This window comes from Herpailurus yagouaroundi, unplaced genomic scaffold, assembly GCF_014898765.1.
Source record: "Herpailurus yagouaroundi ecotype Mexico unplaced genomic scaffold, PumYag 142, whole genome shotgun sequence".
Lineage (NCBI taxonomy): Eukaryota > Metazoa > Chordata > Mammalia > Carnivora > Felidae > Herpailurus > Herpailurus yagouaroundi.
In genome coordinates this window covers 43,772,969-43,791,740 of record NW_024412397.1, presented here as the reverse complement: position 1 = coordinate 43,791,740, position 18,772 = coordinate 43,772,969, and the positions used below count along the sequence as shown (strand labels likewise).

Here is an 18,772-nt window from a genome sequence, read left to right as displayed (position 1 = left end):
ATTACTGAAATCAACTTAAAACAATTCCCCCCAAAATAATTTCTATATATCAAAGCATACAACAAAAACAGTGTAAAGTCATACCATATTTGCAACACATACAAAACATTTTCAGAATATATGAACTTCAGTGAATCTGTATAAGAAAAAGGCAAAAATCTAATAGTATTGGGAAGAGTTTTGTCCAGACACTTCACAGAAGGGAAGGTCCAGTTGGGCCACAAGCAGATGAAGTATTAATCAAAGACATGAAAATATAATTATTTTCTTACACATATTTTCTTCATTAGAAAGACTGTGAATGACACACTTTCTAAGTCTGTAGAAACTTGAAATTGTCCCATGTCTTCTAGCATTTACTTTTGTAGATAATTAGTCTTGAAGTATTTTCTCTTCAAAAACAACCTAATTTTTTTGTCTGGAAGATTGTACACTAATTTTTCTCACCCTTTAATTTGAAATGTTACAAGGCTATGACTTATTTTCCAGGTACTTAGTGAGGTGTTTCTACATATAAATTTGAGTCTCTTATACTGGGAATTTTTTAAAACATATTTTTTTTATTTCTTCTGTTTTTTTTCGTATTTACCCCATATGGACTCTTATATATAAGATTTCCCAAATTAGCTCTCCCCATCTCTTTTATTTAATTCCTAACTTCCATCTGTTCGCCTTTAATTATTCTTCTAAGTTCAGAGAATTTCCTGGGATTCTCTTTTGATGTAATAATTTTCTATTCTGGCTAATTCAATCTATTATTCACTTCTTTAAAAAACAAAATAACAGCCTTGCAATTATGATTTGCATCTCCAAGAACTCCCTCGTTTTGTTATTGCTCCATTTTTATAAGATCCAGTTCTAGATTTACAGATGCAACATGCTTTCTAATTTTTCCCAAAACAATTCTTTTCTTTTTCTTATAATGACTGTTTTTATAAAGCATTATTTGCTCTCAATTCTCATTTTATCCTATTCTTTCCCATGCTGAGTGTTTTTATATTACTGATTTTTTCCCCTTTTCTTCCTCTTATATGGAAAGGTCTGCATATGTTGGCACTGTGAGAGAGTTGAGTCCTTATCCAACATTGTTATTACTGATCAATTCCTTAGTTTTGGATATAAATCTAATTATTTGGATACATTGTAAAATTTCTTTTTTATGTTAAGTATTAAACTTTCTGGAGAGTGTTTGGCTTTGGGCAGAGAGAGACAGTTTTGAAATAGAGAGTTTATTCCTGTTTTAGAAACTGTCTTCTTACGTATGCGTTGGCAGTCCAAAGACAGATAAAGCGCACAGTCCCCTTCTCTACCTGGCCACCTGGCTTATGTGAGTTTTCTCGTTTTCCCCATTCCACCCAACGAACCGCTTCCATAAATTCATTCCCTGATCCATGCAGATTAAGGATGACTTGTGGGCTCAAGCAGGGTCACAATGTATCCTTATGCCCTGTTAAGCAGGGTCACAATGTATCCTTATGCTTTGATATCCTGTTTTTATCTCTTTCGGATATATACCCAAAAGTGGGATTGCTGAATCAATCATATGGTGGTTTTATTTTTGATTTTTTGATGAACCTCCATACTATTTTCCATAGGGTAGTCTAAGTTACATTCACAACAACAGTGCACAATGGTTCCCTTTTCTCCGTATCCTCTCCTATACTTGTTATCCTTTGTCTTCTTAATGATGGGCATTCTAGCAGGTATGAGGTGATATCTCATTGTGGCTTTGATTTGCATTGCCCTGATGATTAGTGATTTTGAGCACCTTTTAACGTACATGTCACCATTTGGAAGTATTCTTTTGGAAAAATTTGTATTCAGGTTCTCTGCCCATTTTTTAAAAAATCAAATTATTTGTAGTTTTGCTATTGAGTTGTATGAGGTTTTTTTAAAATCTGTATCTTGGATATTAAAACCCCTTATCAGATATGTGATTTGTAAATATTTTTTCCCATTCTATACACTGACTCTTCTTTTTGTTGATTGTGACTTTTACTATGTAGAAGCTTTTTTGTATGATGTAGTGCCATTTACTAATTTTTGCTTTTGCTGCTTGTGCTTTTAGTGTCATATCCAAAAGGTTGTTGCCAAGATCAACGTCAAGGAACTTATTTCCTATGTTTTCTTCTAGAATTTCACAGTTTCAGATCTTATGTTTAAGTCTTTAATCCACTTCAAGTTAATTTTTTTTATTTATTAAAAAAAATTTTTTTTAACGTTTATTTATTTTTGAGACAGAGAGAGACAGAGCATGAATGGGGGAGGGTCAGAGAGAGGGAGACACAGAATCTGAAACAGGCTCCAGGCTCTGAGCTGTCAGCACAGAGCCCAACGCGGGGCTCGAACTCACGGACCGTGAGATCATGACCTGAGCCGAAGTCGGCCGCTTAACCGACTGAGCCACCCAGGCGCCCCAAGTTAATTTTTGTAAGTGGGGTAAGGTATGGGTCCAACTTCATTCCTCTGCCTGTGATTGTCTAGTTTTCCCAACACAATTTATTGGAGAGAACTATCCTTTCCCCACTGAGGATTTTTGGTCCCTTTGTCAAATTTTAATTGACCGTATATGCAAGCGTTTGTTTCTGAGCTATTGGTTCTGTTTCATTGGTCTGTGCGTCTATTTTAATGTAAATATTATACTCTTTTCATTACTATAGCTAGCGTGATGCCTCCAGTTTTCTTATTTGTCTCAGAATTGCTTTGGGTATTATGGGTCTTTGTGATTCCACACAAATTTTAAGATTCCGTTTTCTATTACAGTGAAAAAAATGCCATTATCTTCTCAGCTTTTGTTTAGGAAATCCTTTATCTCTTTTTCATTTCTGAAGGACAAGTTTGTTGGATAAAGTATTCTTGGTCAGCTATTTCTTTTCTCTTTAATCACTGAATGTATTGCCCTAACCTCCCGACTTATAAGATTTCTGCTGAGAAATCTTCTGATAGCCTTATGGGTGTTCTTTTGTAAGTTACAAGCTTTTCTTCTCTTGATGCTCCTAAGATTCTTTCTTTGTCTTTAACTTTTGACAGTTGCATTATAACATGTCTTGGAGAGAATCTTTTTAATTAATTTTACTTGATTACCTGTGAGTTTCATGAATTTGGATATCCAAACATTTCCTTATATTTGAGCGTTTTCAGCCATTTTATCCTTAAAAAAAGGAGATAGGAACAGAAAAAAAAATTAAGACACAATGGCTGAAAACTACTCAAATATAGGGAAAGATTTATTTATTTATGAGGTAAATACCTCACAAATAATTCAAAATCACTGTTTTAAGGAAATCAGTGAGCTACAAGAAAATACAGAAAGGCAATTCAATAAAATCAGGAAAATGATGTATGAACAAAATGAGAAATTTAACAGATAAAAATCATGAAAAAGAATCAAAGAGAAACTGTAGAGCCAAAGAAGATAATGAATTACATTGAAAAAACAAAAAACAAAAAAAACAGAGCATCAATAAATCAAAAAGAAGAAAGAATCTGTGAGACAGAAGACAGGAACTTTGAAATTATTCAGTCAGAGGAAAACAAAGAAAAAAGAATGAAGAGAGTGAATAACACTAGCATAATCTAGGGAATACCATCAAGGGACCACTTTGTGGATTATTGGAGTTCCAGAAGGACTCCTATAATATCTATATGAATTATTTGTGTTAAGATAATTCTTTTTTATTTAAAAAAAATTTTTTTTTAACATTTATTTTTGAGACAGAGAGAGACAGAACATGAACGGGGGAGGGTCAGAGAGAGAGGGAGACAAAGAATCTGAAACAGGCTCCAGGCTCTGAGCAGTCAGCACAGAGCCCAATGCGGGGCTCGAACTCACGTACCGCGAGATCGTGACCTGAGCCAAAGTTGGACGCTTAACCAACTGAGCCACCCAGGCGCCCCTGTGTTAAGATAATTCTAAACTTCTTTTGATGTTTACCTTATGAATTTTCTTTTTTTAACTCTTAATTGCATTATATTTTTTCAAGTCAGGAAGTATTTTTTATTTTCCCTAAAGATATATGTGTAAATATTTTTATTTACTTCATATATGAAGGATTATTCAAATCGCTATAGAATTCTGTTGCAGAAGATAAGGTTTACTTACTTTTATTTATTTTTTATTTTATTTTGTTTTCTAAGTTTTCAAGACCCTCTTTTAAGTCAGAAAATATTTTTCTGTTGCAATTTTATAATTTCTTACATTCTGCTACCTTTGCATATTTTATCTGAATTTTTAATTATTTGTACACATAATGTTTTTTCTTTGTGTTCTATGTAAAACATCATCTTTCCTATTTTTTTTTTTTGTACTTCTAGATACGTTTTACATTCTGAAAGAGTTCCTCCACCTCCTCCAAGAGCTTAAAAGGGAAATGTATTTTCCATTTCTTATTCACTCTTTCCTTTAGGATGCCACATAAAACATACCAGAAACATTGGTGGTTGCCTGAAGACATGGCAGCTACAGAGATGGGAGGAATGGATTATAACAAATACAAAGAACTTTGGGGGATAATGGATAGTTTCATTAAATTGATTATGTCAATCATTTTATGGGTCTATACATATGTACATTTTATTGGGTCAACTATACCTCAATAAAGATGTCAAGGATAAGGAAAGGGCTTGATTATTGAATAGAATATATAAGTAAGGCTTATGCTATCTCTTTATTGAAGATTTGCAATGAACATTACTATAGTCAGTGTTTGAAATACTCTGCCTCAAAAAGTCTGTTTTGCTTTGTTTGAACTAACATTTTTCAAATGCATTTTGTTTTGTTTTATTTTATTTTATTTTATTATTTTATTTATTTATTTGGAGAGAGAGAGAAAGAGTACACATGAGCCAGGGAAGGGCAGAGAGGGATAGAGATAAACCCAAGCAGGGTCCCCACTGTGCAGAGCCCCACACAGGGCTTGAACTCACAAACTGAGAGATTATGACGTGAGCCAAAACCAAGAGTCAGACTCTTAACCACCTGAGCCACCAGGCAGCCCTCAAATTCATTTTATATTGGGATCAATTTTCCTTTTCACACATTGCCTGTAACTATGCTCAAGTACTACTAGAATTCCATGGATCTCAGTTTGAAATCTGGTTTGAGCTGTAAGCAATGGAACTAAGTCTGATTGTGAATTTGTTATGGAAAATATTGCCAGGATTATCAAATATAGCACTAGAGAGAATAAAGCTCTAATCTTATACTAGGGGTGGCTTCTGGAGTCCTTAACTGGATGTATACTCGGGTAATGTTACCAAATTATCCAAGTAGGTATTAACAACAAAGTTACATCACAGGATGACAATTAAGGTCTGGAAGGTAAGCATCCAAGAAACATCCATAGGAAGTAGAAAGAAATGGTAAAGTGTAAAGAAAAAAAAAAAAAAGAAAACATAGGCAGGTCAATAGGTCTAAGGCTCTGAGATATTTTTGTAAGGGATCAATTCCGGGCTTAACCAGAATAAGACCAATGGGTAGAGTTAGGAAAGTGATTGTATTTGAGAGAAGACTTAAGTGAAAATTTGAGCATATTCTGAAAGACTGCATATTTTCAAAAAGATCTGCATAGGTATTTCTAGAATTTACAATTGTGTGATGACACAATTTTCCTGATAAATGCTATTTATACTGTGGACAAGTCTTTATTTGTGTATATCAATTTCTAAAATTACTAAAAATGGTACCATCAAGAGTTAGAACCAACAGTCTTCTATCAAGCTTTGATGAGACATCTCTGAAGACTTTAAGGTCATTCAGAGTTAAATAAAAAGACAGGTTGCAGACAAAATTGCAAACATTATCTGACTCTTCTGACTACCTCCCTTTTGAAATGTGTTCCTGTACTCAACTGTGATTACTCCAGGATAGATAAATGATGAGCCTGACAAACAATAAAATATTAAGGTATTTTTGGTTTTACTTGGCAAAATGTGATTTTACCAAATCTGTCTTTAATATATTTTTTTAAAATTTATTTATATATTTTTAGAGAGAGAAAGACAGCACGAGTGGGGGAGGGGCAGAGAGAGATGGAGACAGAGAATCCCAAGCAGGTTCTGCACTGTCAGCACAGAGCCTGATGTTGGGCTGGAACTCACAATACCATGAGATTATGACCTGAGCTGAAACTGAGAGTAGAATGTTTACCCGATTGAGCCACCCAGACACCCCTAAATCTGTCTTTACCATTAAACTGCAGAAGCAAATAAGGGAAAATTGGTATCTGGTAAAACAACTCTGGAGTTGTGTAGGTTTGGTATAATAACATATCTTCCTATTTTAACTTCACTGATAAATCTTTGCTCTTCAATATAGGATCAGAGACACTTTCTGACTAAGACTTCCTTGTTTACAGCAAAACACCAAAATGTTGATACACTTGTCTTTTTATTTATTGTTTTTCTACTAGAGGGATCATAAACATTGTGTCTTAGCCTGGGTTTCCTAGACTCACAGGCCTAGATAAGGAATCAGTTACAAGCTATTATTATTTTTTTTAATGTTTATTTATTTTTGAGAGACAGAGAGACAGAGTGTAAGCCGGGGACGGGCAGAGAGAGAAAGGGAGACACAGAATCTGAAGCAGGCTCCAGGCTCTGGGCTATCAGCACAGAGCCTGATGTGTGACTCGAACACACAAACTGTGAAATCATGACCTGAGCTGAAGTCAGATGCTTAACTAACTAAGCCACCCAGGCTCCTGAACAAGCTATTTGTTAAGGCAGTACTCCCAGGAGAAACCCACTTGGGATTGGGGAAAGCAAGATGCAAGATGGGAAGAAGCCAAAAGTGAGGTTGCAGGCAAAGTACTAGTCTCAGCCTGATTCTTCAGGGAAGCTCTGGAATGTAGATTAGACCTCAGAATTTGTCCCAAGTTCATTAGAGGGAGCTGGGCTTTGTAACTGCATACCAGCTATCTTTGGTTAAGAGCTATCCTGGGTGCACTTAAATTCCCAGGTACCTGTGTCTCCCCTCACTTGTGAGCAGAGCAGCTTTAATAGCTCAAGGACATTCCTCCAAACAAAAATTGAGGATGTAGGATGAAGGAAGCAAAGCACACAGAAGCTGAGAGAATGGGGGATCCTGCCCGAGTAGATGGTGTCTACTACACGCGTTTTTGGCAAACTATGTGAGGTCGGTCATGATGCAGTGAAGTACCAGGGGCATTTCCTGCTAGTACTGTTTTAAAATGAAATTTAAAATGCATTCATTAGTTTTGGTGACAAGTATACACTATCCATTTATAAGTCGTACATCTTTACATTTTTCTGTGTGTTCCTGAGAAGAAAGAGCAAGAGAAAAATGACAGAAAAATTGGTTTTTCCACTGCGAACAAGGAGATTCTTTCTTAAGAGCAGTGTGTTTTATAAAATGCCAAAACTTTGCAACTTATGAATATTTTCTTACTGGCTTATTATAAGCAATGGTTGGGCTGATAACTTGTTACTATTATAATTAACTTCCACTTTCTTTATAAATAGAGTAGATCAGAGGTTCCATAACTGAGAACTTTTTGCAATTGGTTGTCAGGCTTCCTATTGGGAGGATGCAATAGAAGAATTTTTTTTTTTTTTAATCCTGTACTCTTTAAAGCAGCATTTTTTAGATTCCAACCCCACTGCCTCCTACATCAAAATTGTTTGGGGAGTTTTTGAAACCTTCATGAGTCTTATCCTAGAATATTAATTCAAATTTCTGATGGTCTGATCCTCAACATGCCTTGTTCAAAAGATCCCCCAGTGATCCCTGTATACACTTACAGGTGAAAACCTGTGTGGTAAATGGTAGCTATGCTATATCCAGATGTTACTTTTTTTTTTTTTTTTAGAAATAAGAGCTACTACCAAAGATTTGCTGAAGGTGCAGGAGTTCAGAAGTAAAGCTCTGGTCTATTGCTTGTTATCTTCTGTTTTGTAATGGCTGCCTAGATATTTTCCCTAGTTTTAGCACTGCTTCTGTTCCAATATAATTTCCATTTCTGCTGACAAATCACTCTTAAACTCTAACTATAATCATGCTTTCCTTTCCCCCCCAAATCCTGATCCCCATGCTTACTAAATCCAGGCCAAATGCCTTAATGTGGTTCTCAAGGACCTTCAAATATAGCTCCCACAATGTATTTTCAGTCTTATATTTCAGTGCATTCTTAGGAATCCAATCAAGTTCATCTGTTCACACCCACTTATATAGTTTACACATTTTAAAATCTACTCTTTGCCTTTTATCTTACATATCAGTGTCTTATCATCCCATAGCTACCTCAAGGCCCAGAACCAATGTCATTTTTTGTAGCTAAAAGGGGCTGCTCTAGCCTGTGCTCTCTCCTAATAACCATTAAAAGAATTTCAGATTTTGTCAGTCATGTGTACTTTAATGGTCCTATCTTATGGCTATTTGGGCTTACCTTTATTTCCCCTGTTTATTATTGTAAGGTCCTCCTCATTGAATTGTCAACCCAATTAATTTGTCAATACAAATTTGTATCTATCAGTTTCTTGCATTTGTCTTTTTATGTAGTCATGCTCAGCAGATAGTTATATGAATAAAATAGTTGTTAGGTTATAGAGCCTACAAAGGACATCTAGGATTAGCTTACACAGCTGACAATTCATTTCAGTTTTATAAATAAGTAAGTTCACTAATCGTATGGCCATCTATGCCCCTCCATACATAATCCAAATAAGCCATCCCTCAAACTCTTCCATATAAACATACATTCTAAGTAAATACATCCTACTTACCAGGCACAGATTATTCAGAAGAAGAATCCACTGGCCTTATTCCTATTTTTTTCCTTTAACCTTATTGCTACTCTGAATATTAACCATATTAAAATTACATTGATTACAGTTTTGTGCTAAATGCTCTATTTCTACTTCTATAAGAATCCTGAAGACGTTAACTGTTCAACATTATTATCTTGAACAGGTTCTGTTAGCTCTTCTATTGTCCAGCTTACCTCTATAGCCTGAACCTTATCCCGTGGGTCATACTATACATACAGACCCTTAGAATAAATGGGTGACCAGAAAGAAACTCAGCTGGAAGAGGCTTGAACTTGCTGAATAGTGAGAACAACTGTGTATTTGCATTAGGTGAAGCTTATTGATCTTTTTTCAAAAGCAATATGGAATTTTGGAAAGTATTTTAGTGTAAGGTTTGTAACAGGAGAGCAAGGATCTTAGGAGTTGACATTATATGCAATTAAAGACATCGTTTCTGTATCAGCTCAATGATTTATTAGCTTTGTGAACTTGCAGGAGTCAATGAACTTTCTGAATCTTAGTTTTCTCATCCAGTATTTGGGATAATGACACCTGGACTTCATGTTGTCAACACTGAACGTTTACTTAAGTGCATAGAGATTCAGGATTTAATTCTAGAATGATTCACAAATGGAAGAAAACACTAAAGTGTTTTTAAAGTGACGTTTTTCTCATGTAGCATATAAACAAGTTTTTTTATCAGAACCATTTTGGGGACTCCGTTAAGAAGTTTTTTTGGACTAAACCATAAACTTCATGTTTGTCAAAAAAGTTGCAACACATATTAAAAATTATTTAATCCCAATTTTAGGAGTATGCATGCATTCTACTGCCCTGATTTTGGAAGGCAATTAGGTGGGGTGTTTATGTGGCTCAGTTGGTTGAGTGTCAGCTTGAGTCAGCTCAGGTTACTATCTCACAAATCATGATCTCATGGATCATCTCAAGGGTCGTGTGTTCAAGCCCTGCCTAGAGGTCTGTGCTGACAGTGTGGAGAACTGCTTGGGATTTCTCTCTCTCCTCTCTCTGGCCCTCCCATGCTTGCACTCTTTGTCTCTCAAAAACAAAAAATAAATAAAACATAAAAAAATTAAGAGTAAATAAAAAAGGCAGATAAAAGATAAAATTTGGTACATTAATGCACATTAATCTTATATTGGCTATGTCAATTTTTATTTTATTTTTTAAATTTTTTTTAACATTTATTTATTTTTGAGACAGAGAGAGACAGAGCATGAACAGGGGAGGGTCAGAGAAAGAGGGAGACACAGAATCTGAAACAGGCTCCAGGCTCTGAGCTGTCAGCACAGAGCCCGATGCGGGGCTCGAACCCACGGACCGCGAGATCATGACCTGAGCTGAAGTCAGACGCTTAACTGACTGAGCCACCCAGGTGCCCCGGCTATGCCAATTTTTAGTTGCCCTTGTGTGAGTAGCTTTAACAGAAATATAACTCAAGTGTTCTTAGCATTTTCTTTACTTTAAAAATAGCTACTGTGAGGAGTAAAAATGTGTTTTAAAAAGTTGCCAACATTAATGAAAGCTAAAAGAAAGCCTTCCTGTTAGTTTAAAGAAAAAAATAGTGAGATTCTTCTAAGGAAGTAAAAATATAAAGTTAATATTATCAGTTTAGTTGAGTTAAATTATTAGAAATATAATAAATGAGCAAACGGTATACTTTCCACTGTGTATATGAATTCTTCTACCAATTCTGAGTGTATACTATGCTTTCCATGCCTCAGCTTCTTTTGGAAGGTCACCTACAATCTTTTAAAAAAGATTTAATGTTTATTTATTTTTGAGAGTGAGACAGAGAGACAGAGCACAAGCGGGGAAGAGACAGAGAGGGAGACACAGAATCCAAAGCAGGCTCCAGGCTCTGAGCTGTCAGCACAGAGCCTGACACGAGGCTCGAACTCACAGACTGTGAGATCATAACCTGAGCTGAAGTTAGATGCTTAACCAACTGAGCCACCCAAGCACCCCAGAAAGTCACCTATATTCTCAGTGTGATTTATATGCATACCCCTTCCGGAAAGACCCAGAACTCTGAAAGCACTTCCATCACAATCCACTTCATATTGCTTCCTTCAACTTTATATCTCCAACGCAAGACATTATTGGCTAGAAGTAGATGCTGAATACATAATAAATACATTTATTGATGATTCATCAATAAAATAAATGTATTTTGAAGAAAAAGTACTATGACCTTTTGACCTGTTAATTTTTCCATGTTTAGAAATATGATTTAGAGGTGCCTGGCTGGCTCAGTTAGTTAAGAAATCAACTTTGGCTCAGGCCATGCTCTCACAGTCTGTGAATTCGAACCCCACGTTGGGCTCTGTGCTGTCAACTCAGAGCCTGGAGCCTGCTTCAGATTCTCTGTCTCCCTCTCTCTCTGCCCCTCCCCAATCTGTCTCTCTGTCTCTCTCTCAAAAATAAATACACATTTAAAAAATAGAAATCCGATTTAAAAAGCTACTGGAAAGCATCTAGTATGGTAAATCACAGAGCTGTGTCCTCTTGGGGTACAGAGGTGCAAAAGAAATGGTCTCTGCTTTCCAGTTTTTAATCTAATAGGACAACAGAGACATTGTGGACACATAGCTATGGTGTAAGACATTACATACTGTGTGGTGTGTGTGTCCCTCCTTCTCTCTTTCCTTCCTTCTTTCTTTCCTTCCTTCCTTCCTTCCTTCCTTCCTTCCTTCCTTCCTTCCTTTCTTCCTTCCTTCCTTCCTTCCCTCCCTCCCTCTTTCCTTTCTTCCTTCCCTCCCTCCCTCTTTCCTTCCTTCCTTCCTTCCTTCCTTTCTTGCTTATGGAGAGCATCACAATCAATGAGAGAAAATTTGAAGAAAGAAAAATCACTCTACTTATTGAGATAATCAAAGGGTGTCATTTAAGCATAAAGATTGCTCCAATAGAGGTAGGAGTGGAAAGAAGTAAGGGTTGGCATGAACAAAGCATTGTAGACAAAATAGGGGACACATGCTTCTGAAACAGTGAACAGCACAGTTTGACTGGAACTGATGTGTCAGAAAGATAACTGCTGTTAGGAGAACTGAGGAAAGAGCAATCCCATTTTTGAGAGCCTTAAGATTATAAGGTTAAATCTCCCTTCTGAATGCCTTACCCATGGATCCAACTAACTTCTAGAAATCTTTATGGGATGTTTCACTTCAAATTCATCATGCTCAAAAGACAAAGGAAGCTGATGACAATTTTTGAGGAGGTAATTATCTGGTGACTGATTCAATATGAGAGAAAGGAAGAATGTGGCAACTTTATTGTTAGAAAGTAATATTTGAAATTGAGAAGTCCCATGTGGGGTCTAAAATAAGGAAATATGAGGATAGCATGAGAAAGATTAGTATCCTCAGGAGACATCCAAGCACAGCAACAGAGCATGATGGATGAGCTCAGAAAGAGTTTGAAAAAGGTTTAATTGAAGGCAGTAGGGATGAGAGGTTTGTGGCCAGAGATCCAACTGGTTAATAGAGATATAAAAAAAGGGTGTTTTTCAGATGGGAGAGAAAGGTGCCTGGATGACGTAGTGAAGTGTTGTGTGGTGGGGGTGAGAAGATGAAAACACAGGTTCAGTGAGGGGATGCAAAATGTAAACACCCAAGTATAGTGAAGCACAGCATAGATCATTACTTAGTGTGTCATTTTGATTAGGAAAAATATAATTGCTTTAATGATTAGTGATAGAAAGGGAAAACAGAGTATAATCACTATGTTGCATTATTTAAAACTTTTTTGTAGCACAAAAGTGACTTTAAAATTATACTTATGGAGAACTAAATAAACATTCCTCCAAAAGGATATCAAAATGTCCAATAGGCACATTAAAAGATACTTGACATTACAAATCATCAAGGAAATGCAAATCAAAACCACAATGAGATATCATGTCACACCTCTTAGAATGGTTATCATCAAGAAGACAAGAGACCTGTTGGTGTCGGTGAGGATGTTGTGAAAAGGATCAGTTACACATTGTTGGTGGGAATGTAAATTGGTCCAACCACTATTGAAAACAATAGGGAGTTTCCTCAAAAAATTAAAAATAGATTTAGAATACAATCCAGCAATTCCACTTCTGGGTGTACCCAAAGAAAATGAATATGGGATTTTATGAGATATATGCACTCTCGTGTTTATTGCAGCGCTATTCACAAGTGAAAATGTGGAAACAACCCAAATGCCCATCAACGGATGAATGGATAAAAAATATGTGGTACATTTACACAATGTATTCCATTCCATTCAGCCGTAAGAAGGAAAGATAACCTTCCATTTGTGACAACATGGATGGACCTTAATTAAGCACATTGTGCTAAGCAAGGTAAGCAGAGAAAGGTAAGTACTGTGTAATTATCACTTATATGTGGAATCTTAAAAGTTAAACCTTTATAAAGGATAGTAAAATGGTTGTTACCAGGGGCTGGGAGGGGAGGCAAAGAGTGATGGTTTTAAGGGTACAAATCTGTAATGAGTAGTAAATAAGCCACAGACATCTAATGCACAGTATAATGAATATAAGTAATAATATTGTACTATAATTATGCAATATGATAAATATCTCTACATGAGCTATCATTACAATATATAAATATATTGAAGGAATGGCATGCTGTACACTTTAAACGTATACAATGTTCCATGTCAAAGTTATTCAATTAAAAATGGTCCTATGGAAAAATGTATAGAAAAATAAGGAAAGGAATATGAATGAGGTAAACTACACACCAGCAAAGGTTGGGTTCCTTCTAGTAATTGTAATTGTTTAAATTCAGTATTTGCTTCACCAAGGTGAAGCTTATAGTAGTTTTTAACTTATTTTCTTGAAAATGAGGACACATCTTGAAAAGAACTGCAATCCTTCAAATCATACTTGCTATTTAAATTTTACATGACCTCTCCACAGAGCAGTAGTGAGAAATTAAATATACATTTTTCTCACAACTGCACATGTAAATACATACATTTAATACATTAAATAGAAGTAGAAGCATAGTCTTATGAATAATCTGAAACAAACCAATATTGATGACATTTTCATAAATCATTCTTTTGTTCATTAATTAATTATCTGTGAGTTATCATTAGTCACATAAAATTTCTTTTGCCCTTCAGCATAAGATAGAAATATTACTATTCTGCCAAAATGCCTGTTACATACAGTGAAACTTCCAAAAAGTCGAGAAGCTCATAATTTATAGAACAAACTTTATGATGTGCCTGAAAGACCTCCACATTCCTCTCATATTGCCTTATGCCTACAACATTTTGTGGGACTCCACTCTTAGCCTCTTTCTTAAGGCATCCTTAATTCCCTTTTAGATTCATATTTTCAATTTATTTACCATTACCACCATCATCCATATTTTCCTGCCCTGGGTCCAATAACTTAGAGTAGCCTGCAAGATGACAATTATACAACATTCTTTCTCCCATGTCTTCCATGGAACAATTATTTATTAGTTTTCTCCTACATTCCTTATACTCTCCTTGTCCTATAAATATCTATTAAACAGTGATATTTGCTAGACTTTGTATTTGTGGCTTCTATGCCATAGTTTTCTTGGCTGACCATTTCATTTCTATGCTTCCACTCCCACCTCTGTTCTTATGGCCCTCAATTTTATAGAGCTCTCTCCTGAGCTCTAACATATATTGCAAACCACTTACTAATCATCTTTCTTAGATATCTATAAGGCCCTTCTAATTTAACATGCCCATCATTGAACCAAGTGTGTTTCTTCACAACACCTTTCCTCTTCCTCTCCTTTACTGACTGATCCTTCCCTTTTTTCTCCGTTTACTTCCACAGATATGGAATACCAGGGGATATGATAAGAAATAAGTTAAACATAGTTCGTGCCTCATCGGGGTAACAGTCAAACGGGATAAAATGATTCTCTGATAAATATGGTGGTCAGATGATAAAGAAAATTGACATAATGTGAACGTGAAAAGATAAGCTGTTGTAATAACAGTGTTGATGATATTCTCTATCAATTTGGCAGTAGCTTGTGGTTACTGACATTTTGAATGTTAAAATGCCTTCATAACCAAATCTCTTTCCCAGTAGAATACTGATAGCGCCTCCCTTCACCCTACCCCTACCTTCTTACCTCTAAGTATTGGACAGAGATGTCAACAGAAAATTGTATTAGATGTCCTCCTTCCGCATTCTACAAAATTATGAAGGACATGCAGTTGGTCCAAAAGGTCTCTAAAGTAAAAAACAAAACAAAACAAAACAAAACCAATTAAAAGTACAAAGTTAGAGTGAGCAGGAAAATCCACCTCTTGCGAAAGTTTTCTACTAAAGCTCTACATTAGTATTGGTTAAATGAGAATTACTGGTTGTTTATGTACCTGATTGAAATGTTTGCCAGTTGATGCTTTTGTAGAGCAAACGTAGGCAGCCACTGTACTGCCACATTTAATTAATTTTTTTAATTGGGACAAATTTTTGAAACACTAAACTTTGAAAGTATCCCGTTTGTTTTCTACCACACCATTAGCCCTTAGGCTTTACTCAAAGATGAGGAAATAGCTTTAAACCTTTAAGGGTAGGTCAGTCCTCATTCCTCCTCATTTGTCAAGGGATTTGTGTTGATTAGAATATGTGGACTGTGATAAACTGAGAATAGCTTAAGGGCAAAAACCTTCTGGAACATGCTGGTTGCCTAAGAACTAGAGATTACATCATTTTTATTCTTCTCTCTCTCTCTCTCTCTCTCTCTCTCTCTCTCTCTTTGCCAGGATGCTGAAGCCAAGCACTAAATGAAAGCACATTCACTATCCTTTAAATGTGCTTTAAATTAACTATGTTAGATTAGGTTTGTAATCAATTCACTTCTAAGGATTTCAATGTTAATGTGCTTTCAAACCAAGTGGGATTGTCCCTGATAGGGTAAATTTGCTATCAGTTTGATACCCCAGGCAAGTTGATGTAATAATGTATGTATCTTGAGGCATTTCACTCACTACTGCTAGAGTCCCCATCATTGGCTTAATTGGATTAATCTCAGGAAAAGCAGAGATTAAAGTAATTTGGTTTTTGTTTTAACTTTAGTTCTCTGATTAGGTAAGATTTTTCTGAGTCTGCAGGCCCATAAAAGAGCTTCATGCTTTCTGTCCAGATGTGAGATGCAATGAAAAGTTTCAGTGAGGATTTGATGGTTTGTCCCTCTTCCCCAATACAATTCATTCTTTCTTCGTATGTAACAACCATTCTGAAGCTATTGGTTTTTTCTTGTCTATGTATGTATCCATGAACAATACACAGTATGTGTTTCAAAGTTAAACAGATATCATAATGAACATAATTTTGTACAAAATTGTTATTGAGATTTACATGTACTGATATAGAGATCTAGTGTGTTACTTACATTTTCCATTTTACAAATATACCATTATTCCATTATCCATTTCCCTATTTGTGAACAGTTAGGTTGTCTCCAATTCTGTGCAAACACTGTTAACATGAACAACCTTCTACATGTCTCCTTGTACACATATGCAATACTTTTTGGAAAGTGTATACAGTCCCCAGAAATGAAGTTGCCATGTACATTTGTATCTTTACCTTTTTTGCTCTTTGTTTTCATGGGCTATGTTTTTTAGGCCTCCATTTTCAGAAATATCCTCCTAGTGTTTGGTTTCTTTGACCAGATTACATAAGTTCTTGTTATTCCTTGTTTGTTTTTAATAAAGGTCTGTTTTGTTTTCATTACTCTTCCTGTTCAGGTTTTTTGTTGTTGTTTGTTTTGTTTTGTTTTGACTGATATTTGACTGACACATTTTTGCCACCATTTGCTTTCAACATATCTGCCTCATTATGTTTGAATGTGACATTTATAAACAGCATAATGATGGATTTTTAAAAATCCTACTTGGGAATTCTTGTCTTTTAAGGGACCAATCATTTTTTTTTGTTTGTTTGTTTATTTATTTTTGAGACAGAGAGAGACAGAGCATGCGGGGGAGAGTCAGAGAGAGGGAGACACAGAATCTGAAACAGGCTCTAGGCTCTGAGCTGTTAGCACAGAGCCCGACGCAGGGCTTGAACTCACTGACTGCGAAATCATGACCTGAGCCGAAGTTAGCCACTTAACCGACTGAGCCACCCAGGTGCCCCAGGACCAATCATTTTTATTTAATTCACTTACATTTATCATTTTTACTGATATACTTCATATTAATTCTACTATTTTATTTTCTATCTTTTACTTATTGAGAGTTTTCTTTGCTACGTCTTAGTCTTTCTATTCTTCTATGAAATTTAACAACTTTTATTTATTTCATTTTTCCTTTTGTACTAATTATGAGGCTATACAATCCATTTCTACTTGATAGTGAGTCTATTTTCCAATCCATATAATTGAATTAAATCTAAAATTTACCAATATTTCTACCCTTCTTATGGAGAACACATGGACCTTAGAACATGTTACCTCTGACTATACCCCTCTCATTTTAGAAAGTATTTTTTCTCTTGTGATATTTTAGATCCATATTTTTTTTATATCCATGTTTTTAATGATCCTCAATTACTTGTAAATTTCATTCACCTGTATTTTTCATAATTGACTTATCATTGTTTATGTGTAACACTGTCATTTGGGGTTCGCTTTCTTTTTTGCAGAAATATGTTTAGTTGTTATGAAACTGAATTTTGTATGAGTGGAAAATACCTGGCCTGTTATTATTTTTTGGGCCTGAGATTACACCTTGTCCTCGGTTTTTATGACAATATCTGGGTTATTGATTCTACACCGATAGCTGAATCACATTGAAGATAATACTACATTGGCCCTTATTGTTATTTTCTGGAAGAATCGTCTCAATACAATGGCGGCTTCTTTGAAGGTAATCTGTGTTTTTGTTATTGTTGATATTCTTCTTTCCTACACTGTTTTTCAGTTTCACTACAATGCATTTAGTTCTTAGTTTATTTATTTTATTGAAACTTATGGTTTTCTGGTATTTATGACTTTCAACATTTCTGGCAAATTCTCAGTAATTTTCTCATTAAATAATTCTTCTTCCTATTTCTTTTCTTTCTCCTTGGATCACATATTTAATCTATGTAGCAATTTCTCATTCTCGTTTCCACATTTTAATTAATCTTTCATATTTTTCATCTATGTTTCTTTGTGCTGATTTATGGATGATTTTCTCAGCTCCAACTTTTGCCCACTGAGTGTTTAATTGCAATGGTATTTTTCATTTCTACAAGTTCATTTTGATTCTTTTCTATACTTGGTTTTTCCTTTAAAAAATTCTTTATCATTTTTAATCCTTCTTTCATGTCTTCAGTTTCTTTAAATATACACGTTTTGTAATCTTTTTCAGAATTACTCTTATATGAAATTGTTGAGAATGAACCTATACCTTATTATGCATGCTCCCTCTCACTCCTTTGGATGTTTTTGCTTGTGTGATTCTAGCTGTTTTCTTTTGAGCTAATTTTAGTTGTCTTTTTTTTTTTTAAGTTATAAAGTGAATTTGCATTTTTAAAAATTCTAATGAATAATCTAGGGTTTTCACTGACCTAGGACTTGTCTGAAAGATAAATTATCATTTTATGAATTTGGTTTCCATGCCCTTGTATAAATTTGGAAACTACTCTTGTGTCTGGGATAATCTTAGTTTGATGAAATTTCTTTTCCCCACATGGAGTCTGGGGCAGAGACAAGTCCCCAGAGATAATAAAAGGATTTTTTTTTTTTTTAATTTTAAGGATAGGATGTTTTTCTTAACTTTAAGTTTCTCTGGCATGCTCAGATCAAAGTTTACATATCCCCTTCCCAAGTGGGATTCCCAGGTTCATAAAGCCTATATCCAGATCTCAAATAATCTTTATAAAACATGATGATCATCTTACCACAAAGTTTCAACCTATGTTTAAACATTTCAGCAAGCTTCCTGTTATTTTTCTGAAAGCTAAATATGTTCAACTTTGCGTATGAATTTTTTCTAGGTC

At 35.2% G+C, this 18,772-nt stretch overlaps 1 long non-coding RNA gene across 1 annotated transcript in view; it reads right to left on the bottom strand.

Moving 5' to 3' along the window:
- Positions 1-18,772, bottom strand: part of LOC121033048 (uncharacterized) — an 85,899-nt gene that overhangs the window by 43,538 nt on the left and 23,589 nt on the right. The window contains exon 3 of the long non-coding RNA XR_005791664.1: positions 14,910-15,010. This is a non-coding gene — a long non-coding RNA (uncharacterized LOC121033048). The remainder of the gene's footprint in view (positions 1-14,909; positions 15,011-18,772) is intronic.